The following is a 24710-nucleotide window of genomic DNA, read 5'->3' as shown; positions in this document are numbered from 1 at the left end:
TGGGAAGGGGCATGACTAACATATGAGCAATATATTTAAATTTCATGCACCACATTAACGAAGTGTCATGCACCACATTCAGCATATAGAACTCTCCATTGAGACTGCAGGAGATTATTGGAAAAATGATATAAAACTTAGTAAATGAACTGACTGAACCCAACTTTTCCGATTAGCAGAGTCTCAGTATAAAATAATATCCTGCTCTCTTATCTACCTAATAGTTTCTGTCTGCCGGTGCTACAAATAACCAAGGCCAAGTCATTTTCTGCCAAATCTCGGTGCTATGGAATGGCCTACAGATCTGGTGAAGTTGGTGTTTTTTTTTAAAACGTGACCTCAGAGTAATATTACATTTCTATCAGTCCCAACAATTCTATCAGTTCCTTCCCTAGTGACTTGCCAACAAACACTTGGGTTACTTTCGGTTACACTGTACCAGGCTCCAGCAAGGAGTGGTTATACTGTAAGAAACACTTAACAATGTGATTAGTCACACATTAACCACAGCTGTGCAAACACACCTCACAGACTGTGCACCGTGCGCGTGACAATGGGGATCCCAGCGCACAATTCTGCTGATCTATGACATGCATAGAAGAGACCGTTCCTCTGTCCAATGACTGCTGTCTGTGTTCTAAGGAATATATGGCATGGCAGTAACATATTAAAGCTTATATGAGGTTTTCGTGATTGTGTTTACATCTACTTCAATGCAGCTGCTGCATACTGTCACCCAATGAGATGAATTAGAAAGTGCAGCTGAATGCAGTTATGTGACAGAAGGTGCATAAAGCACCTGCATGAACATATGCTCTGAGCGGAGATAGTGTGCTTTATGTTACCCCTGGCATATAACTGCATACATCTACATCTTCCAATTCATCTCAATGGGCGACTGTATACGTTAGCTGTGGCACCGGGAGAGTGATTTTGCAGGCTCTGCATGCTGTAAGGTGGACACAGCGATTGTGCTGCAGCTTGGCCCAATCCTGGGAGGACGTCATATGATGTCCACTCGGATTGGCAGCACTCCCCCTCGGCCTTCATATTACTATAGGCTGGGCAGGAAGCGGTTAAAGTGTTATGCCGCGTACACACGACTGAACTTTCTGGCAGAAAAGCTCAGAAGGAATCGTTCCGTTGGATATTACGATCGTGTGGGGGTTCCATCTGACTTTTTTCCTCAAAAATTCAGACGGACCTAGACATAGAACATGTTTCAAATCTGTCCGACGGAATCAATTTCTATTGGGAAAACCATTCGTCTGTACGCTGGTCCGACGGACCAAATACGACGCAAGGGCAGCTACTGGCTATTGAACTTCCTTTTCTAGTCATCACACTCAAAACGAACGGACTTTGGTCCGTTCGTGTATGGGCAAGTCCGTTCGTTCAGAAGTCCGTTGTAACTCCGTTGAAAGTCCATCAAATGTCCGTTGTATCTCCGTCGGCTTTATTCTTCGCCGCCGCCGCCCTCTTCTTCCGACTTTGGGGGTCTTGTTCCCCTCTTCGGTTTTTCTTGCCAGGCCACCGCGCCTTCTTCTAGCTCTTTTACAAGCGGTGACCTGGTCGTCTGTCGCCGCTGCCGCTGTTGCCGTCTTCTGTTCTTCTCTTCTGGAGATGTTGCCTCGTCGCTGTCTCCGGTCACATAGTGACCGGAGACAGCGACGAGGCAACATCTCCAGAAGAGAAGAAGAGAAAAAAAGAAGACGGCAGCAGCGGCGACAGAAGACCAGGTCACCGCTTGTAAAAGAGCTACAAGAAGGCGCGGTGGCCCGGCAAGAAGAACCGAAGAGGGGGACAAGACCCCCGAAGTCGTAAGAAGAGGGCGGAGGCGGCGAAGAAGAAAGCCGGGCTCCTCCGCTAGTAAAAGAGCTAGCAGAAGATAGCGGAGGAGTCTGGCAAGAAGACCCCTGAAGATGGAAGAAGACCCCCGGAGCTGTGCAATAAACTATTTTAACCCTTGTGTGTTGTGTTTTTTTTTTTACTTTTTTTTTTCACAGGTGAATGGGTAGGGGTACATTGTACCCCATACTCATTCACATAGGGTGGGGGGCCGGGATCCGGGGGCCCCCTTATTAAAGGGGGCTCCCGGATTCCGATAAGCCCCCCGCCCGCAGACCCAGACAACCAACGGCCAGGGTTGTCGGGAAGAGGCCCTTGTCCTCATCAACATGGGGACAAGGTGCTTTGGGGTGGGGGGGCCGCGTGGCCCCCCCTTCAACAAGGCACCCCCAATGTTGAGGGCACGTGGCCTGGTACGGCTCAGGAGGGGGGGGGGGGCGCTCGCTCGTCCCCACCCCCTTTCCTGGCCGGCGGGGTAGCAAGCTCGGATAAGGGTCTGATATGGACCTAGGGGGAGGGCCCCCATGCTGTTTTTTTCCCCTTTTTTCCCCTTTAAGTCCATACCAGGTGACGGGGCCAGCAACGCTTCCTTCGCTGGTCCCGGCTACCCGGAGCCGCTCTCAAAATGAGCAGACTTTTCTCCGCTCTGGAAAAGTCTGTTCATTTCAAAAGTACGGCGGACTGGCACATACACGGCCGTACTGTCCGCCGAAATGCGAGTCCAGCGGACAGATTGCTATGCAAAACTCCAATCTTAGTCCGCCAGACTTTTGGGTAAAAAAAGTCCGCCGGAGCCTACACACGGGCGGATTGTCCGGTGGACTTTTCCACCAGATTGTTTGATCATGTGTACGCGGCATAAGTTTCAGTGGTGAATGAACATAGGAGCAATCAGTACTGATCGCTGTGTTCATTCAGGAAAACAAGGGTCCAGTAAACATGACATGGGGGCACAATTACTGGAACAGATGCTCCTGTGGCTCCCCATATAACAGCTGAAAGCCAGCAGAAGGGAGAGGTGCAGAAGCCGGGGGATCTGCTCCAGTATTTGCGACTCCGCTGGCGCTCTGGTGAACTGCCTGCACCATAAAGTGTCCTGAGCCCCCCTGTTCTACTTTTGGGGCCCGGTGCCGTACAGGAGGGCCAGTGCTATCCTATTATTGGTAGCCTCAGCAGTGCTGTTCATTTTGCATAGAAGCAAATGCACCGAGGCATAGCACATGTGCTGCAACAAAAGTAATTCATTGGGACATTTATGTGTGCCAGAAGACCGCTGATGTCAATGGACTGCCTTAATGCAACACACATTAACGTGTAACTTAACTGCTAGCCGAGCAGCCTCCGCTGTTGTACTGCGGCAGCATGGCTCGGCTACGCGAATTGCTGTTATGCTACGTCAGTAACTTAAATGGCCACTAGGGGGTGCTTGTGTGCACACGCCCCCCCCCCCCCTCGCTCCCCAAGCCGATGCAAGATGGTCTCAATCACCGCCAGGCTCCCGCAATCGCTCGGGGCACACGGAGAACCGGGAGCTGTGTGTGTAAACGCACAGTTTCCGGTTCTCTGAGCAGGGAACTGACAGATCGTCTGTTCATACAGATTATGAACAGCGATCTGTTAGTTTCCCTGCCCAGTCCCATCTCCCCTTCAGTTAGAACACTCCCTAGGATACATATTAACCCCTTCACTGCCAGTGAAATTTTTACAGTAATCAATACAATTTTAATTGCACTGATCGCTGTATTAATGCCAATGGTCCCAAAAATGTGTCAAAATTGTCCGACGTGTCCGCCATAATGTCGCAGTCAAGATAAAAATCGCTGATCGCTGCCATTACTAGTGAAAAAAAAATTATCTAAAAAAATGCCATAAAACTATCCCCTATTTTGTAGACTCAATACGTTTTGCGTAAACCAATCAATATACGATTATTGCGTTTGTTTTTTTTTACCAAAAATATGTAGAAGAATACGTATCGGCCTAAACTGCAGGAAAAAAATAGTTTTTTATATATTTTTGGGGGATATTTATTATAGCAAAAATTTAAAAAGAATGTGTTTTTTTCAAAATTGCCGCTCTTTTTTTGTTTATAGCGCAAAAAATAAAATACCACCAAAAGAAAGCTTTATTTGTGGGAAAAAAAGGAGATCAATGTTGTTTGAGTGCCACTTAGTACGACCGCGCAATTGTCAATTAAATCAACGAAGTGCCGAATCGCAAAAAGCTTAAAGTGGTTAATGTGGTTGTAAAGCCACTGATCCCAATTCCTGCCAGCCCCTCTGCAATATTAAGATATACTACACAGTGTCTCTTTTTTTTTGAAAAGCTGGCAACTAAATACCTTTTTGACATCGCCGATGTGTGGTCACGTGACCGCCCTCCGCTTTCCTCCCTCAATCTAAGGACTACAGTGGGAGGGGCTGTGATTTTCCTCTGATGTCAGCCAGGCAGGCGACTGCATATTGGCAATGTGAAAAAGGTATTTAGCTGCCAAATTTTCAAAAAAAAAAACATAGACACTGCATAGTAATCTTATTATTACAGAGGGGCTGGCAGTATTTTTGATCAGTAACTTTACTGCCGAATGGAATAGCGGCTGGAGGGGAGGGGCATTTTTTTAAAATCAGCTCACACACTAGGAAGTGACAGGGAGAGAGGGAAGGGGAATGACGGAGGCACGTCACCTGACCACGATTACCATGGTCAGCACACTAAAGAGGAACAGGCAGGATCAACCAGGTTTTTTACAGCATATAAAGGGGACAAATAACACAGCATAAGCACTATGCAGTTTAACATGCTTTAAAGGAACAGGATCTTTTTATTTTTTAGGGTTACAACCTCTTTAACACATGTGCATTAACGCACTGCACACATGTAAATGACACACACTGTTGCAAGACAGAAAGCTTTGGATTTGTAGCCTGTGCCTGTTTTTTTTTTTTACAGCCTCTTGCTGGCTGTACTCATTGAGTGTGGAAGTAAGTGGTTAATATTACTCGCTAACCATCACAATACAAACAAATAATTGAAAGCATTTATCTGGCCAGTCTGCAGTGTGTGTTGGAGCTGCGGTGCCTGCGGGCAGGATTACTTGTGTCAGAAACTATTTGAGAAATAGTAAAAGCACAAAAATGTTACAGCTCAGAGGAACGAGTTTAAAACAATAGTCTTTAAAATCCAGCCACAAACTGTTCTTTATCTTGCTAATTGACTTGCAATGACTTACTTAAATCTCAACCTCATGCAGATAAAAACAATTCACCATTTAATTCATTTATGCATCTCTTTAAAAAAAAATCACCAAATTTATTTTTATACACAGTACAAATATTATTATTATTATCATTATTATTATTATTATACAGGATTTATATAGCGCCAGCAGTTTGCGCAGCGTTCGTATTATCTTCCCGTAATACTTTTGGTCACCACCCCTGATAAGGCTGGCCATAGACGGCTCAATTTTCTCCAGTTCAGTCTATGGGCCAAATAGAGCTAGCTGGTAGATTTTTGAATGGACAAAAATTCTTCGTACAATCGATGACTGGGTTAATGTCATTCCAAAGTACTTAAAGCGGGATCCACCCTAAAGTGGAACCTCCGCTGATCGGATCCCTCCCCCCCCTCCGGTGTCACAATTGACACCTTTCAGGGGGGAGGGGGGTGGAGATACCTGTCAAAGACAGGTATTTTCACCCACTTCCGGGCATAGACTCCCGTGGGAGTCTACGCCATTTCCTGCCCTGCTGCGCTGTCTGCTGGGACACACACGGGTCCCAGTGACAGCGCAGAGATTTCCTATTGCGTGGCGCGGCTCGCGCATGCGCAGTAGGGAACCGGGAAGTGAAGCCGATTCGCTTCACTTCCTGATTCCCTCACCTAGAATGGTGACTGCAGCAGCCGAGAGCCGAGCGATCGATCGGCCTCGGCTGCCGGCATCGCTGGAACCCGGGACAGGTGAGTGTCCATTTATTAAAAGTCAGCAGCTGTAGTATTTATAGCTGCTGGCTTTTAATATTTTTTTTTTTGGTGGAATCCCTCTTTAAAAACAGTGGCGGCCCATCCATTAGAGCCCTTTCACACTGTGCCGCCTAGTGCATCAGCAGTAAATGGCAGTGGCGTCACTAGGTTTGGTGTCACCTGGTGCGGTAAAACATAGTGTCACCGTCAACCCTCCCCCGTCTAGGCTGCCAAGCACCATTCAGGTAGCACACGGTCATGAGGCGCACCCCAAACCAGCCCCTGTAAATGATAGTGTAGCGTGGTATAGTGGCAGGTTAGGGTAAAATAGGGTGGTATAGTGGCAGGTTGGGGTGGTATATAACAGGTTAGGGTGGTATAGGGCAGGCTAAGGTGGTATTGGGGTGGTACAGGGCAGGTTGTGGTGGTACAGGGCAGGTTAGGGTGGTACTGGGCAGGTTGGGTGGTATAAGGCAGGTTGGGATGGCACAGGGAAAGTTAGGGTGGCACAGGGCAGGCTGGGTGGTATATGGCAGGTTGGGGTGGCACAGGGCAGGTTGGAGTGGTACAGGGCAGGTTTAGGTGGCACATGGCAGGCTAGGGTGGTACAGAGCAGGCTGGGGTGGCACAGGGCAGGTTGGGGTGACATGGCAGGCTGGGGTGGCACAGTGTAGGCTGAATGGTACAGGGCAGGCTGGAGTGGCACAGGGCAGGCTGCGGTGGCACAGGGCAGGTTGAGGTAGAGATAGTGTGTGGCATCATCGTTTGTGAGATGTGACAGGCTCACTGGCTCAGTAGGGAGGAGGTGCGGGGTCAGCTGCAAAAAAAAAAATGCCAGGGATTTCCTCACCCTTGGGAGAGTCAGGAAGCTGTCATCCCTGTAGCGGGTGTCACCCGGGTGCAGACCGTACCCCACTGCACCCCCTAGCAACACCACTGTAAAGCGGCGCTATTTTTAGCGACACTTTACTGTCGTTTTAATGCTGGTATTCAGCCGCTAGAGGGGCGGTTTTAACCCCCCGCTAGCGGCCAAAAAGGGGTTATTGATTTTATTGATTTCAATAGGGAGGAGCGGTGAGTTCACCTCTTCTTCACCGTTCCAAAGAAGCTGCTGGCAGGACTTTTTCTAACAACCTGCTAGAGCACCCTCGGGCTTTCACACTGGAGTGAATGGAGCAGCTATTTTAGGGTGGTGTGCAGGCACTATTTTTAACACTATAGCGCCTGCAGAACGCCCCAGTGTGAAAGGGGTCTTAGGGGCACAGTGGCGCCGCCCCCCTATCTATGCGTCCGACCCCCTAATCTACATGCAGGGCGCCAGACCATGGATTCCAATTAGGGTTTTTTTTTGTTTGTTTTTGTTTTTTAAACATGTGATTAGAGGCTCTAATAGGCTTTAATAGGCCGCAGTACACAGTTGTGTGACAATAACGAATGAATATTCGCTATTGTCACACTGATTCTCCTCTCAGTCAACCGGGAAGCGGGTTCTGAGACCCGTATCCCTATTGGTCAAAAGGAGAACCCATCCTATTGGCCTAGGAGGAGGAATGAGGAGGGAGGGAGGAGACGTGCAGCCGCCAAGATTTTGAGGAGACGCAGGGGAAGTCCAACAGACGGAGGGTGGACACGGAGGAGACTGAGGAGGGAAATCTGCCACCTCTGTCGTCTCCACATCTCAGTCCGGGGGCAGCAAAGGGTAAGTGAGCTGGCGACCGGGGGGGGGGTAGTGTGTGTGGTATGGTGCGTGGTGTGGGCTTGTGGGCTGGAGCAATGGGATGGGGGGGGGGGGGGGTCTGTGATCAGGTCTGTCTGCTGCCCAACCAATGAAGCACCAGCCGCCACTGCTTCAAAATGTGTGTTTGTTTTTACCATTCGAATTTGAAACACTTAGTGATTAGAAAATCGAACAAATATTCTTAATACAAAAATTTTCTAATAAAATTCTACTGGTGTATGACCAGCTTAACCACTTTAAGACCGGACCATTTTGCTGGTAAATGACCAGAGGTCTTTTTACACTTTGGCACTGCGCTGCTTTAACTGGTAATTGCGCGGTCATGCAATGTTGTACCCAAACAAAATTTGCGTCCTTTTCTTCCCACAAATAGAGCTTTCTTTTGATGGTATTTGATTGCCTCTGCGATTTTTATTTTTTGCGATATAAACGTAAAAAGACCGCAAATTTTGAAAAAAAATGATATTTTCTACTTTTTGTTATTAGAAAAATCCAATAAACTCAATTTTAGTCATACATTTAGGCCAAAATGTATTCAGCCACATGTCTTTGGTAAAAAAAAAGTCAATAATTGTATATTTATTGGTTTGCGCAAAAGTTGTCACATCTACAAACTAAGGTACGTTTTCTGGAATTTACGCAGCTTTTAGTTTACGACTGCCTATCTCATTTCTTGAGGTGCTAAAATGGCAGGGCAGTACAAAACCCCCCCAAATGACCCCATTTTGGAAAGTAGACCCCCTAAGGAAATTGATAAGAGGCATGTTGAGCCCATTGAATATTTTATTTTTTTGCCTCAAGCGATTGAATAATGACAAAAAAAAAATTTTTTTTTTTTTTTTACACAAAGTTGTCACTAAATGATATATTGCTCACACATGCTATGGGCGTATGTGAAATGACACCCCAAAATAAATTCTGCTGCTTCTCCTGAGTACGGGGATACCACATATGTGGGACTTTTTGGGAGCCTAGCCGCGTACGGGGCCCCGAAAACCAAGCACCGCCTTCAGGCTTTCTAAGGGCGTAAATTTTTGAGTTCACTTCTCACTACCTATTACAGTTTTGAAGGCCATAAAATGCCAAGATGGCACAAAACCCCCACAAATGACCCCATTTTAGAAAGTAGACACCCCAAGCTATTTGCTGAGAGGCATGTTGAGTTCATGGAATATTTTATATTTTGCCACAAGTTGCGGGAAAATTACAAACTTTTTTTTTTTTTTTTTTTTTTTCACAAAGTTGTCACTAAATGATATATTGCTCACACATGCCATGGGCATATGTGAAATGACACCCCAAAATAAATTCTGCTGCTTCTCCTGAGTACGGGGATACCACATATGTGGGACTTTTTGGGAGCCTAGCCGCGTACGGGGCCCCGAAAACCAAGCACCGCCTTCAGGCTTTCTAAGGGCGTAAATATTTGACTTCACTCCTCACTACCTATTACAGTTTTGAAGGCCATAAAATGCCAAGATGGCACAAAACCCCCACAAATGACCCCATTTTAGAAAGTAGACACCCCAAGCTATTTGCTGAGAGGCATGTTGAGTCCATGGAATATTTTATATTTTGCCACAAGTTGCGGGAAAATTACAAACTTTTTTTTTTTTTTTTTTTTTTTCACAAAGTTGTCACTAAATGATATATTGCTCACGCATGCCATGGGCATATGTGAAATGACACCCCAAAATAAATTCTGCTGCTTCTCCTGAGTACGGGGATACCACATATGTGGGACTTTTTGGGAGCCTAGCCGCGTACGGGGCCCCGAAAACCAAGCACCGCCTTCAGGCTTTCTAAGGGCGTTACAGTTTTGAAGGCCATAAAATGCCAAGATGGCACAAACCCCCCCCAAATGACCCCATTTTGGAAAGTAGACACCCCTAAATTTAGGGGTACACTAGTGAGACTAGGTAATAAATGGCGGGTGCCCTGAAACTATAAAAAAATAACTAACCAACCAGCGTCACCTGTAACAGTTATATGGTGATCACTGGTGAAAGGGTTAACTAGGGGGCAATCAGGGGGCTTTATGCGGTAGTATATGGGGGTCCCTGGCGCTATAAAAAGCTGCGGCGAACCTAAATACCTACTTGCCTAACTAGCGTCACCTGTGACACTAATACAGCGATCAGAAAAACGATCGCTTATTAGGCTGGGTTCACACTGGAGCGATGCGGGAACGCCACGAATGCGCGGCGGGTTCCCGCATCGCATGCCTCCCGGCGGCAGTTCACACTGCCCTATGCGAACTGCTGGGAGTGTCAGTGAAATGTTACTGACACCCCCAGATCAGTTCGCATATCGCAGTGCGATCTGAAAACTCGGATCGCATGGTGTGAACACCCATGCGATCCGATTCTGCTGCGGGCCAAAAAAAGGGTCCCGTGCGAATTTGCGGCGGGTGCGGCGGGTGTGGCGGGTGCGGCGAATGGCTGAACTCGAATCGCACAGAGATCGGATGTGATTTGCACTGCAGTGCGGTGCGAATCACATCCGTTCTCAAACCGCTGCAATCTGAACCCAGCCTTAGTGACACTGGCGACGGGGGGTGATCACGGGGTTAAACCTTTATTGGGGGGGTTAGGGGGGTACCTTAGAACTAAAGGGGGCTAACCCTAACTGCCCTAACAGTTATTAGTCACAAATGACACCCGCCGGGTGATCAGGGGGTTAAACCTTTATTAGGTAATAAATGGCGGGTGCCCTGAAACTATAAAAAAATAACTAACCAACCAGCGTCACCTGTAACAGTTATATGGTGATCACTGGTGAAAGGGTTAACTAGGGGGCAATCAGGGGGCTTTATGCGGTAGTATATGGGGGTCCCTGGCGCTATAAAAAGCTGCGGCGAACCTAAATACCTACCTGCCTAACTAGCGTCACCTGTGACACTAATACGGCGATCAGAAAAATGATCGCTTATTAGGCTGGGTTCACACTGGAGCGATGCGGAAACGCCGCGAATCCGCGGCGGGTTCCCGCATCGCATGCCTCCCGGCGGCAGTTCACACTGCCCTATGCGAACTGCTGGGAGTGTCAGTGAAATGTTACTGACACCCCCAGATCAGTTCGCATATCGCAGTGCGATCTGCAAACTCGGATCGCATGGTGTGAACACCCATGCGATCCGATTCTGCTGCGGGCCAAAAAAAGGGTCCCGTGCGAATTTGCGGCGGGTGCGGCGGGTGCGGCGAATGGCTGAACTCGAATCGCACAGAGATCGGATGTGATTTGCACTGCAGTGCGGTGCGAATCACATTCGTTCTCATAAACCGCTGCAATGTGAACCCAGCCTTAGTGACACTGGCGACGGGGGGTGATCACGGGGTTAAACCTTTATTGGGGGGGTTAGGGGGGTACATTAGAACTAAAGGGGGCTAACTCTAACTGCCCTAACAGTTATTACAGTCACAAATGACACCAATGCAAAAAAAAAAAAAAAAAAATGACATTGGTGTCACTGTGACTGGGGGGCAGGGGTAATTGGGGGGGTGATCGGGGGGTAAAGGGGGGGTGTGAGTGTGCCTGGCATGTTCTACTGTGTGTGTAGAGTGTTGGTGCAACTCACCGATCCGCTCTCCTCCGTGTCGGAACGGAAAATACCGACACGGAGGAGAGAATACATCACTTCCTCTCCTGTGTTTACATTACAGGAGAGGAAGTGATGTCACGGGGGATTTCCATTCGTCGAGAGCGATCGCGAGGGGGTGGCCATGAATGAATGGCCGTCCCCTCATCCCTGATCTCTCCCGAACGAATGCCGACCGCCGCAGGCACCGGGGGGGGGCCCGATCGGGCCCCCCACCCGCGGGCAGGCATGGACTTATATATACGCCAATATGCCTGCCCGTGCCATTCTGCCGACGTATATCGTCGTGCGGCGGTCGGCAAGTGGTTAAGAGAAAAACAATTCTGGACGGAGGACTCTCCACGGTTGACTATTGCATTCAGATAACTGAGGCACCTGCAGCTGCCTCAATACAATGGCACTGCCGAACAGTGGCTGCATCTGATAGAATACAACAATTATCTGCCCAAGTCAGTCGATTTTTCAGTCAACTTTTGTCCAGCCAGGTAGTGCTTGTAAGGTCACCCATGGCTTGAATTTTGTCCAACTGGGAGAAGGAGAACCAGCACTTTGAGGCTGGCATTGACTACTGTTCATCTGTAGTGAAGAAAAGAAAGGTTGTGGACCTGGCTGCAATGACTGGCAGGGATACCTAAGTAGCAATCCAGTAGAAGGAGCTTGGTTTGCTGGTTCTTGTCATGCTCATCAAACAAAAACTAAATTTAGCTGTGGTGCTATTTGAATCTTTTTTTGTTTTTTTTTTGCTTGAATAACTAGACTTGTTGAATTGCATTACACTTTTTTGCAACTATTTTGGTTTAAAGAAAAACTTCACGCTGGATAAAAATCCTCAGTAACTTTACAAAATATCAGAATAAATCGTTATGATGGACTTTACAATTTGCAGTGCCCATAGATGTGCATTACTTAGCGTGCGTAAAAAAAAAAAAAAACAACAAAAAATAATTGGGCCCCTACAGGATAATGTGGTAATGTGCTAGTATGCATCGCATGAAAAAGCAGCATACAGAATGGCAACAGCAATAGGCAATGACAGGTAACAGTTTTGTACAACACAAACAATGAGAGTACCTGAACCTTGAGTCTGGGAGGTCCAAACTACAGGGGCAGAACTGGCAACTAAAAACCCTCTCAAAACCCCTACCACTGACCAGTGTACTATTAAGTGTTGGAACCCAAAGTTTCTGAGTTGGAATGCTCAAATTATAATGAATCCTACGATATAGTGTGTAAATACCCAAATTGTATCTCAGATCAAGGTGACACTGTCCCTTAAAGAAGAGGGTAAAGAGGGAATTCCCCTCTTGAACATTGTTAGTGGAACTAATGTTCCCATTGGAAAATTTACCTTCACCTCCTGTTCTGGTGACAACTCTAAAATTTTCCTTACTTTTAGTCCTAAAACAACAATGGTCACCAATACATACAGTGGCAAGAAAAGGTATGCGAACCTCTTGGAATTAACTGGTTTTCTACAGTAATTTGCAATAAAATATGATCTGATCCTCAACTAAAGCTGGCCCCAAAAGGCTTGGATCTCAACCGGTTCAGCAGGAACCACCCAAGATTCAAACCACGTAATAGCAGGCTGAATGTACCCAGGTTGAACGATCAACGTACAACCAGCCTATCGTATTTTACATGAGATTATTGCTAGTGGTTAAATTCCCCCTGATGAAGCTACGATTACCCTGTATCGAACACATGTAGGGGAGGGGCCAGGACGGTACGACAGGCAGTTTATCTGCCTAGGAGGAAGCATACACCATTCCAAAACCAGCCACTGTAATATTTCATGCCATACACAGAGTGGTGCACTGACGCACCTGGTACATGTGTTATTATTTGTTTAATAAAGCGTTTTAAGCGATATCACACTATCGAGGCTTTTTTTTCTCCATCATTCCCGAGATACTACGTAGGAAGCCCAGGATCATGTTACCATTATAGAACCCTGGGGTGGTTCACAAGTGTGTATTGACTGAGCGTAATTGCTAAGTCACAAGCACACGCTCCAAGGTGAGCATTTAATGCCTAGGGGGTCACTGGAATAAGAGCACCAATGCATGATCTGCAACACCTGTCAATCATCTTGCATGGATTTATAAGCATGTCAGCAGTGCTATTACTGGATACCACACACTTTTTTCAACAGGGCTGTCACAGTATTGTTTTATAAAAAGACTTGTTTTTGCACAATAGCACTTTTTTGCTATTTAAAGTGGGACTAGTGTTGTTCCCTCTATACCACCGGACACTTATATATCTGTGTTACAATGCAATTGGATGCACATGAGCACTTTATTATTAATGTTTTAATTGACATATTTATTGTTTTATTTTGGTCATATCACATTTATGTCACATATGCCATTTATGTAACAATAACACTACACATGTTTGTTTTAATCTTCAGCATGCATTTACTGTATTGTGCAATATTCTAAAGCACAGCGTATAATTTACTATTTTTTGTCTAAGTGCACAAGCTTATGAGACGTGTGTAACGCTTGCAGCTGGTTAGTGATATCTATTAGGCTTTGGGTTGATTGAGGCTCGCAGGAATTTTATTATTTTCCTAGCAAAGATCATTGTGTTCTCCCAGCGGGGGCGGCTTCCCCGGCTCCACTGCCAGGAGAACACAATGGCTCCACTGGAGGGATTCCCCCATCAACACTGACACTGATAATACCTAAACACTTTGAGATTGCTTTGTATTCCTTTCCAGCCATACTACTTTTGATCGTATGTCTTCAGTGAGCTCCTTTTTGCGAGTCGTGGTTCATATCAGCTCAGGGCTGGTGCTAGGATTTTTGACACCCTAGGCGAAACCTCATTTTGCCTCACTCTCCTTTGCTGATTCCGCCCCCTTTTCCCTGCCCATGTAAATCCCACCTTTTAAATAAAGTGGCCATCAAATGCAGCCTCACCAGCACCCATCAAATATAGCCTCACCAGCACCCATCAAATGCAGGCTACCAGTGCCCTTCAATGCAGCCTACCAGTGCCCATCAATGAATGTTTGCTTGCTGTGGGAGTCGGGACACAGTCCTCCACCACTGCTGCGCCTCTGACACTATATGTGAAAGGAGAGGCGGCTGCCTGTTGATGCTGAGACTTGGTAGCTTGCTGCAGAGAGAAGACAGTAGGAAAACCAGTGGTCGGGCGCCCTTAGGCGGCTGCCTAGTTTGCCAAGTGGTAGCAACGGTGTTTTGTCGAATAATGTCCCCCGTCGGATACGCCCTCAGTACGGAAGACAAGGAGACGCCGAAAGTCTCCGAAGATAAACAGCCCCTGTGCACTGAGTCCAGGTTCAAGCCCCACCATCCAAGTGGCCATAGAGTTAGAATAAAAAATAGCCGAGCGAAGCGAGGCCGTGCCCGAAGTGTGGTGAGCGAAGCGAACCCGCAAGGAGCCCTGTTACTCAGTGCTACCGTATGTCCACTTCTATGGTGGGGCTTTTGGGGTCTCCTTGTCCTCCGTACTGCGCAAGCTGCGACTTTGCCAGGCAACTTCAACTCAACTTCAGGGAATGGCTGTGTAATCTTCCTGTAATGTCAGATCCAAATAATATCAATTAAGATGAGGATCTGACTTGGATGTGACATCCATTTAATTCTATGGACTGAAATCAGACAGAAGTCAGTCCAAAGTAGTGCAGGAACCTTTTCCACTAGTCCGACCAGTTAAAGGGGTTGTAAAGAGAATTTTTTAGTTTTTTAAAAATAACAAACTTGTTATACTTACCTCCACTGTGCAGCTCATTTTGCACAGAGTGGCCCCGAACCTGGTCTTCTGGGGTTCCTCGGCGGCTGTCTCTGCTTCCCCCCGCAAGTACTTCTCACGTTCATGCGAGCTCCCTCACATGGTGAGAAGCACTTGCGAGCGCGCTCCCGTGATACAGCGGGTGGCTATAGCCGCTCGCTGTATCACTGGGCCCCGCCCCCGGAGCGCCACGTCATTGGATGTGATTGACAGCAGCGCGAGTCAATGGCTGTGCTGCTTTCAATCCATCCACTTCAGCCAATCAACGGTCAGGCTGAACGGCGAAGAGGAGGTCGGGGGCGAGCGTGGGACTTTAGAGGGGTCAGGTAAGTAAAACGGGTGCTGGGGGGGCGGCTGCTTGATAAATATCATATACTTAGCGCAGGTACGGCGAAGGCCTTCTCTGCTCCTATCTTTGGATGCGGAGAAGGCCTTCGACCAAGTACATTGGACTTACCTGACAAAGGTCTTAAAATCATTTGGATTTACAGGTTTAGCATTGTCGGCAATATTGACTTTATATTCAGGACCATCAGCTAAAGTTAACATATCAGGCGTCCTCTCAGCCCCATTTAGTATAGCGAATGTCCCTTGTCACCATTGATATTTACAGGGTGTATCTGCCTACTGCAACTACACTGCCGTTCTGACCAGGGGATTTCACAGGTCAGAACTGCAACATATAAGCCAGATACACCCTGTGAAGATTTATAGACTGTATGTAAAGGACTGTGATTTCAGCCCTGTGTATTGGGGGGGCGGAGGAGCTGTTTACAGTGCTTGAATGGAGAAAGGGAAAGGAGTTCTGCCAAATGACCTGCCATGGGTCCCTGTCCTCATTCTCCAGAAGTGATCCCTGTCCTCTGATTCTCCAGGGGTGATCCATGTACCCTAATGTAAGGAGGAACTCTAAACTCTTAAGCCACTATCTTGGCGTGCGGTGGGTGTATCTGCATACACAGTGGAAGTGGTGCTTGGTAGTGGGGGGGGTCCAGGTCAACTTTTGCATCAGGGCCCACAAGCTTCAAGCTACGCCTCTGCTTTCAGCCCATACTTCTGTCTGTCTACTTGTCATGTGATCGTATGCCTAGGTATTTGATCATTTATTCCTAGCTGCAGGAGTTTAAGGCTTAATGTACACGGGACGTTTTTATAACCTTTCCTGAACGATTTAACTTGACAGATAGAAACTCACATTTAAAACGTCCGTTTTGCTGCATTTACATGCTGCGTTTAGCCGCGTTTGCGTTTAGAAGCATTTGAAAACATTTTTATTTTTTTTCAAAATAGCCAAAAATGAAAAACGCCTGTAAACTAAATGCGTCTAAACATGAGTTGCTGCGTTTAGACACGTTTAGAAGCATTTAGCGCTTGAAATGCCTCTAAACCCAGCGTCTGAACTCAGTTTTGCTTTCCAAAAAAGGCCTTTAAACTCAACTGCCTAAAAACGACATTAAACGAACCTGTGTAAATGTACAGATAAAATAACAATGGGTGAGTTCAGGTGCAGCTGAAAAAAACAGCCAGCTGCCTCTGAACTATTTACCAGCAGAAGTCCTTATGCCGAGTACGCAAGGTCGGAATTTTGGACAGAAAAAGTCTGATGGGAGCTTTCCATCGTATATTCTGACCGTGTGTATGCCCCATCGGACTTTTTAAGTTGAAAATTCAGGCGGACTTAAGGCCCATACACACGATCAGACTTTTTGACAACAAACATGCAAATTAGTTGTTTTGGAGCAACATCCGACTGTGTGTACGCTCCATCGGACAAACTTTTTTGGTTTTCATCAGACTTTTGTTGGCTGTGCGAACGGACAAACTTTCTGGCAACAAAAGACTTTTGTTGGCTGTGCGAACGGACAAACTTTCTGGCAACAAAAGTCTGATGGAGCAAAGTCTGATCGTGTGTACAGAAAACCATAGGACTTTTGTACAAAGTACAAACAGGCATGCTCAGAACCAATGCAAAAGATCAGACAACAATACAGAAGTTGACCAAAGGTGGCGGTAAAGAGCAGAAAAACCACGTGATTTGGTGAAAGTTGGCTGAAAAAGTCCTGCTGTGTGTATGCAATACAAGTTCAGGGCCGACGCCCTTTGTACAAAAATCCAAGGGAAAGTTTGTACAAAGTCCTATCGTGTGTATGAGGCTTTAGATAGATAACATGTTCTATATTTTTCCGATGCAAAAAATTCCTATCGGAAAAAACACTCGTCTGTATGCTGTTCTGACATACCAAAAATGACACATGTTCTAAAGCAAGTACGAGACGGAAGCGTTCGGTCTGGTAAAACCGGCATTCGTAATGGAGATAGCGCATTCCTCGCGCTGCAAATTCTGTGATCTTTTAATGCAGCGCATTCTTTTGTGCTTTATAATGCTAGAATAATGAAGTTGTTTTGCTGCTCATATTCACACAGAGTTATTTCTTTATTATTTATCGTGATCTCATGAATGATCTTTTATTTTTTTATAGCCAGATCTCCAAAATAATGTTTAGAATTATTTTTTTTATAGTCATCTTTTTTTAAATTTTTTTGGATTTCATCAAGATATTCTTTTTCTTGGATTATTGAAGAATTCTGTCTGAAAAGTCTGAAGAGTCTGAAAAACGTGAATCGAAGGACAATTTGTGCAAAACAAAACCAAAGAAAATTCCTGGCTCAAATCACCAGCCAGTCTGCAACCAACCAAACCAACCAAATTATCCTGTCTTATGCCGCGTACACACGACGGACTTTTGGCAGAGTTTCGACGGACTTTCCGAATGAACGGACTTGGCCACACAAACGGACACAGTCCGTTCGAAAGTCCATTCATTTTGAATGTGATGACAAGACAGGACTAAAAAGGAAGTTTAATAGCCAGTAGCTAGGGATGAGCCGAACACTCCCCGGTTCGGTTCGCACCAGAACTTTCGAACGAACCCCAAATTCGTACGAACTTTAGAACCCCACTGAAGTCTATGGGACTCGAGCGTTCGAAATTAAAAGTGCTAATTTTAACTGCTAATATGCAAGATGCTGTCCTAAAAAGGGTTTGGGGACCTGGCTCCTGCCCCAGGGGACATGGGTCAATGCCTAAAATGTTTTTAAAAATGGCCGTTTTGGCGGGAGCACTGATTTTAATGACGATTAAAGTGAAAAAAAAAGTGAAATATTCCTTTAAATATCGTGCCTGGGGGGTGTCTGCAGTATGCCTGTGAAGTGCCACGTGTTTCCCGTGTTTAGAACAGTCCCTGCACAAAATGACATTTAACGGAAATAACATCATTTAAAACTGCTTGTGGTTTTAATGTTATATCTGGTTCCTGCAATATGGTTGAAAATCATTGAGAAAAATGGCATGGGTAGCCCTCCCTGCCCATTGTATATCTATGAGCTTCCGCGCCCTATGAAAAATAGGGTAAGGTAAATCAAAGGAAGCAGCAATCACTGTATGAGTGAACTCTCAATGTATAGACTAAATTAAAAGGGGGGTGTGTGCGCCAACTTATAAAACCAAAAATATGAAAGAATAACAAACAATACCCTAAATAGCAACCAAGTGTAAATATACGTAAAATATGTGGACCAACACAGGCAATTAAAAATCAAAAATCAAAAGTGGCTTAGTGCATAATTTAGATGACAGTTGCTGCATACATGAAAAACGTATAAATCTGTGTATAAAATATTCAAATAAAATCAAATAGCAGCAAATAAGTGAATTATATGAAAGATAGCAGCAAACAGTGAAATATAATGTGGTACAAAACCATATACGTGAAACACAGTGATATCAGTGCATTAAACTAAAGTGTCCCATATAGGATGCAAACATGCAACTCAAAAAATCGCAGCAGAAAAATAGCAGCAGAAAAAGTAATTAAAGTGCAATGTGCCAAAAGGGACGATCCTCTGGTGATGATCCGTGCCAGTGGTGCTAGCGCTAGGTAATTACCTCCCCGCTGCAAGATAAGCAGCGAAAAAATCACACAGGGCAATCAGGTAGCAGAGGATGATCCAGAAGATAGCTGCACGGCAGAGTCTTGGGAATAACACAAATGCCTCCAATTTCCTCGTTAATGGTGGATGGTCAGCAGGCTCAGAAGGATAAACCAAAACATACCGCCATAGTGTAGTAGTTTAAAACACATTTTTATTAAAAATAAAATATCTACTCACAAGGAAATGTAAACAGTAGCACAGCAGACCGCCGAGCGTCTTGCCCGGATGTAGACGTCACTTCCGGTTCCTATGCGTTACGTCAACAATAGGACTTCAACTGGGATAGTTACATGGTGACAGGAAAAAGTCACTTCCTGTCACCATGTAACTATCCCAGTTGAAGTCCTATTGTTGACGTAACGCGTAGGAACCGGAAGTGACGTCTACATCCGGGCAAGACGCTCGGCGGTCTGCTGTGCTACTGTTTACATTTCCTTGTGAGTAGATATTTTATTTTTAATAAAAATGTGTTTTAAACTACTACACTATGGCGGTATGTTTTGGTTTATCCTTCTGAGCCTGCTGACCATCCACCATTAACGAGGAAATTGGAGGCATTTGTGTTATTCCCAAGACTCTGCCGTGCAGCTATCTTCTGGATCATCCTCTGCTACCTGATTGCCCTGTGTGATTTTTTCGCTGCTTATCTTGCAGCGGGGAGGTAATTACCTAGCGCTAGCACCACTGGCACGGATCATCACCAGAGGATCGTCCCTTTTGGCACATTGCACTTTAATTACTTTTTCTGCTGCTATTTTTCTGCTGCGATTTTTTGAGTTGCATGTTTGCATCCTATATGGGACACTTTAGTTTAATGCACTGATATCACTGTGTTTCACGTATATGGTTTTGTACCACATTATATTTCACTGTTTTCTGCTATCTTTCATATAATTCACTTATTTGCTGCTATTTGATTTTATTTGAATATTTTATACACAGATTTATACGTTTTTCATGTATGCAGCAACTGTCATCTAAATTATGCACTAAGCCACTTTTGATTTTTGATTTTTAATTGCCTGTGTTGGTCCACATATTTTACGTATATTTACACTTGGTTGCTATTTAGGGTATTGTTTGTTATTCTTTCATATTTTTGGTTTTATAAGTTAGCGCACACCCCCCCCTCCCTGCCCATTACCAGCCCCTTTGGGTCTTGTACGCATATTAAGGGGAACCCCGTACCCATATTAATAAAAGGAAATGCGTGTTGCCCCCAGGCCCTATATACACAGAACAGCAGTATACAAGCGGTGCAAACAAGACAGGGACTGTGTAGATTTGTTGTGTTAAGTTGAATCTGTTTGTAATTTTCAACTGGTACATTTTTAAAGTGTAGCTCCAGTCAAAAAAACTATTTTTAAGCTTTTTGGAAAACATAGGGAAGGGTTATCACCCCTGTATAATTTGTTTTGTCGTCCGTCTTTTTTCATCTCACTTGCTGTTGTCTCCTTCCGTTTGCAAGTAGGAGATGTTTGTAAGTTGGATGTTTGAAAGTAGGGGCCTGCCCTATATGCTCTGCAGAAATGGCGGAACAAGGTGTTGGTTTTGCCACAACATTGTAAGCCCTCAAAGTGACTCTTGGTGGGCGCTGGAGCGCCCTGCTGTGAACGATTATATCAAGAATTGTAATTACATGCCATTGTTGAACAGTGGTAGAAAAATTGACCTTTGGTGGTTGTGGTGCTGGTGCCACAACACTATAAGTCCTCATAGTTACTCTGGGTGGGCACAGGAACGGGCCCTCCTGTGAAATATTATATCAAGAATTGTAATTATATGTCCCTGTTAAACAGGGGCAGAAAAATTGGGCCTTAGGCACTGGTGCTGGTGCCACCACACTGCAACCTCTCCCATATACTCTAGTTTTAGTGCAGGAATTAGCCCTGCTGCAAAGCATTGCATCAAAAATTGTAATTAAACGCCCCTGTCAAACAGGGGCAGAAAAATTGGGCCTTAGGCACTGGTGCTGGTGCCATCACACTGCAACCTCTCCCATATACTCTAGTTTTAGTACAGGAATTAGCCCTGCTGCAAAGCATTGCATCAAAAATTGTAATTAAACGCCCCTGTTAAACAGGGGCAGAAAAATTGGGCCTTAGGCACTGGTGCTGGTGCCACCACACTGCAACCTCTCCCATATACTCTAGTTTTAGTGCAGGAATTAGCCCTGCTGCAAAGCATTGTATCAAAAATTGTAATTAAACACCCCTGTTAAACAGGGGCAGAAAAATTGGGCTGATGGCATCACCCAGAACCAGAAATGTTCTTCCAACATATCAGCGGAGGAGGAAGAGGATAGACAATCAACATAACAGGACAGTCACTCAGCATCAGCATAGGCAGTCTTGAAGGGATGTGATATTTCAAAAAAAATTATTCGGTTACATCAGCTTCAGGTGCTTGGTAGCTGTGGGTGATCCAAGACTGATTCATCTTGATGAAGGTCAGTCGATCAACTGATTCGATGGACAGGCGCACCCTGTGATCGGTAACAAAGCCACCAGCAGCACTGAAGGTGCGTTCCGAAAGAATGCTGGATGCAGGACAGGCCAGTAGCTCAATTGCATACTGTGCAATCTCTGGCCAGTGATCCATCCTCAAGACCCAGTAAGCCAGATGATTTTCATTGGGAAAGGTGTCCAAGTCTGACCTTGCCCCTAGGTATTCCTGCACCATGTAAATCAGACGCTGGTGATGGTTGCTGGAACCGATCATACCTTGGGGCTGCGGACTAAAAAATTGTCTGAAAGCATCAGTCAGACAGCCACCTTCTCCACCACTCCTTCTGACCGATGCCTCAGCAACACGTTGTCCAGGACCAGGAGTTTGTAACCTCCCAGTCTCTGGAAACGCATTGCACAGACCTTTCTGCAAGGCCTCCCGGAGATGTCTCATCCTCTGCTCCCTCTGCGATGGAAAGATAAGGTCGGCAACCTTACCCTTGTACCATGGATCAAGGAGAGTGGCCAGCCAGTAATGGTCCCTCTCCTTGATTTGAAGAATACGAGGATCCTTCCGCAGGCTTTGCAGGATCAGGGAGGCCATGCAGCGTAGGTTAGCTGAGGCATTCGGTCCGGAGTCCTCTGGGTCACTAAGGACAACATGATCCGCAGCTACCTCCTCCCAGCCACGTACAAGTCCACGGGTTTCTTGGGACTGTAAATCATCCCTACAAGACTGCTGCTGCTGATGCTGAGTGCCAGCCTCCACCTCCATGCTGACACAATCATCATCCTCCTCCTCCTCTTCCTCCTCCTCATCCTCTTCCTGTGTGATGGGTGGCACAGCAGGAACACTGTCTGGATAAAGGGGGCCTTGAGAGGCAAGGAAGTCCTCCTCTTCCTGCCTCTGTTCTGCCTCAAGTGCCCTGTCCATTATTCCACGCAGTGTATGCTCCAAGAGGTGGACAAGAGGTACAGTGTCACTGATGCATGCACTGTCACTGCTCACTATCCTTGTGGCCTCCTCAAATGGTGACAGGACAGTGCATGCATCCCTGATCATGCTCCACTGGCATGGTGAGAAAAAAACTAGCTCCCCTGACCCTGTCCTGGTGCCGTAGTCGCACAGGTACTCATTGATGGCCCTCTGCTGCGTGTGCAGCCGCTGCAGCATGGCCAACGTTGAGTTCCACCTGGTGGGCATGTCACATATAAGGCGGTTCTTGGCAGGTTCAACTCCTTTTGGAGCTCAGCCAGCCGAGCACAGGCATTAAATGATCAGCGGAAATGCACACAGACTTTCCTGGCCTGCTTCAGGACATCCTGTAAGCCCAGGTACCTGCCCAAGAACCGCTGCACCACCAGGTTAAGGACATGAGCTACACAGGGCACATGGGTCAGTTGTCCCTGTCGGAGGGCGGAGAGGAGGTTGGTGCCATTGTCGCAAACCACCCTTCCTGGCTTAAGCTGGCGTGGCGTCAACCACCTCTCGGCCTGCCCCTGCAGAGCTGACAAAACATCCGCCCCAGTGTGGCTCCTGTCCCCCAAACAAACCAGCGCAAGCACGGCATGGCATCGTTTTGCCTGCGTACTTGCGTAGCCCCTGGAACGCCTACGGAGCACCGCTGGTTCTGAGGACAGAGCACTGGAAGAGGCCATGGAGGAAGAAGAAGAGGAGGGGGTGGAGGAGAGAGGTGTGTCACAACCAATAGTAGCATTTTGGAGGCGTGGTGGCGGAACAACCTCCAACACTACTGCACCTTGTCCTACATCCTTCCCAGCTGCCAGAAGAGTGACCCAATGGGCTGTAAAAGACAGGTAATGTCCCTGTCCATGCCTGCTGGACCATGAGTCAGCGGTAATAGGCACCTTACCGCTGACCGCCCTGTCCAGCGAGGCAAGGACATTGCCTTCCACATGCCGGTAGAGAGCCAGAATCGCCTTCCGTGAGAAAAAGTGGCGTTTGGGTACCTGCCACTGAGGAACCGCACAATGTACAAACTCGCGGAAGGGGGCAGAGTCTACCAACTGAAAAGGCAGCAATTGAAGTGCTAGCAATTTAGCCAAGCTAGCATTTAACCGCTGGGCATGTGGATGGCTGGGAGTGAACTTCTTTCGCCGGTCCAGCAGCTGGGGCAGGGACATTTGCCTGCTATAATCGGACGTGGGTGTACTGCTAGCAGAGTGCCCGGAAGCACTTGGCTGTGACACACCTAATTCTACACCTTCATTCCTCTCAGAGCAGGTTTCAGAGAGGACTGAAGGTCTAGTGGGGTTGGAGATGCCAGCTGATGAGGAGCAAGGAGAGGTCCGCTTTGTTCTTTGGTGTGGGTCTTTGAGGTACGCTTGCCAATGAGCTGCATGGCAGGTCAACATATGTCTGGTCAAGCATGTGGTGCCCAAGCGGCTGATGTTTTGGCCACGCGAGATACGCTTGAGACATATGTTGCAAATAGCAGCGGTGCGATCTGATGCACTCGTCTCAAAAAAGGCCCACACCAAATAACTTTTAGAATAAAACGCAGAGGCAGCGCCCTGCACAAGCGGAGCTCTGCGGTGTGATTCAGTCAGTGTGCTGCCCCTAAGCTGGCCCCCGGAGGGCATCCTGCCTCGTTGGACATGTGCCTCCTCCTCCTCCTCTCTCCTACCAGGCACCCACGTGGAGTCAGTGCCCTCATCATCCCCTCCCTCTTCATCGCTGGAGCAAACCTGGCAGTATGCTGCAGCTTGTGGAAGATGACTGCCAGATTGCTGTCCTTCTTGAGCATCCCCTCTCTCTGCATTCACGCTACTGCCTTCCTCTAGCTGAGTATCATCATCAGAGCCTACAAAACACTGGGCATCCTCCTGGAGCATGTACCCAACACTGTGCTCAAAGAGTTCAGGAGACTCCTCAGGAGGACGTGGTGGGTCTAGGGAAGGAGTCACTGATGATGACATTGAGAGGAGGGAAGACGATGCGTTGGCAGCTGCTTTGCTAGTACCCTGAGACTGGGTGAGAGAGGATGAGGAGGATGAAGAGGGCTTGGTCATCCACTCTACCAAGTCGTTGGCATGTTGCGGCTCAACATGTCCAGCTGCCGAAAAGAAGGACAAGCGTGTCCCATGGCCACGTGCTGATGATGACGATGCACCGCGTCCACGACCAGCACTGTTGTCTCTAGACACAGAGCCTGCTTGCCCTCTTTTATCGGCTCGCGCCTGTCTGCCTCTCCTTGCTGGCCTTCCAGACATGGTAATGGCCTGAAGGCAGTTGGGAAAAATAGCAATTGGGTAGTGTATATTGTGCTGGAGGCACACACAACTTCCAATAACTCCTGCAGATGGCAGATGGCTCAAATAGAGAAGAGCTATGTAG

This window comes from Lithobates pipiens, unplaced genomic scaffold, assembly GCF_037356315.1.
Source record: "Lithobates pipiens isolate NorthernLeopardFrog02 unplaced genomic scaffold, aLitPip1_a1.2 Scaffold_18, whole genome shotgun sequence".
Lineage (NCBI taxonomy): Eukaryota > Metazoa > Chordata > Amphibia > Anura > Ranidae > Lithobates > Lithobates pipiens.
Note: the sequence above shows the minus strand (reverse complement) of the source record.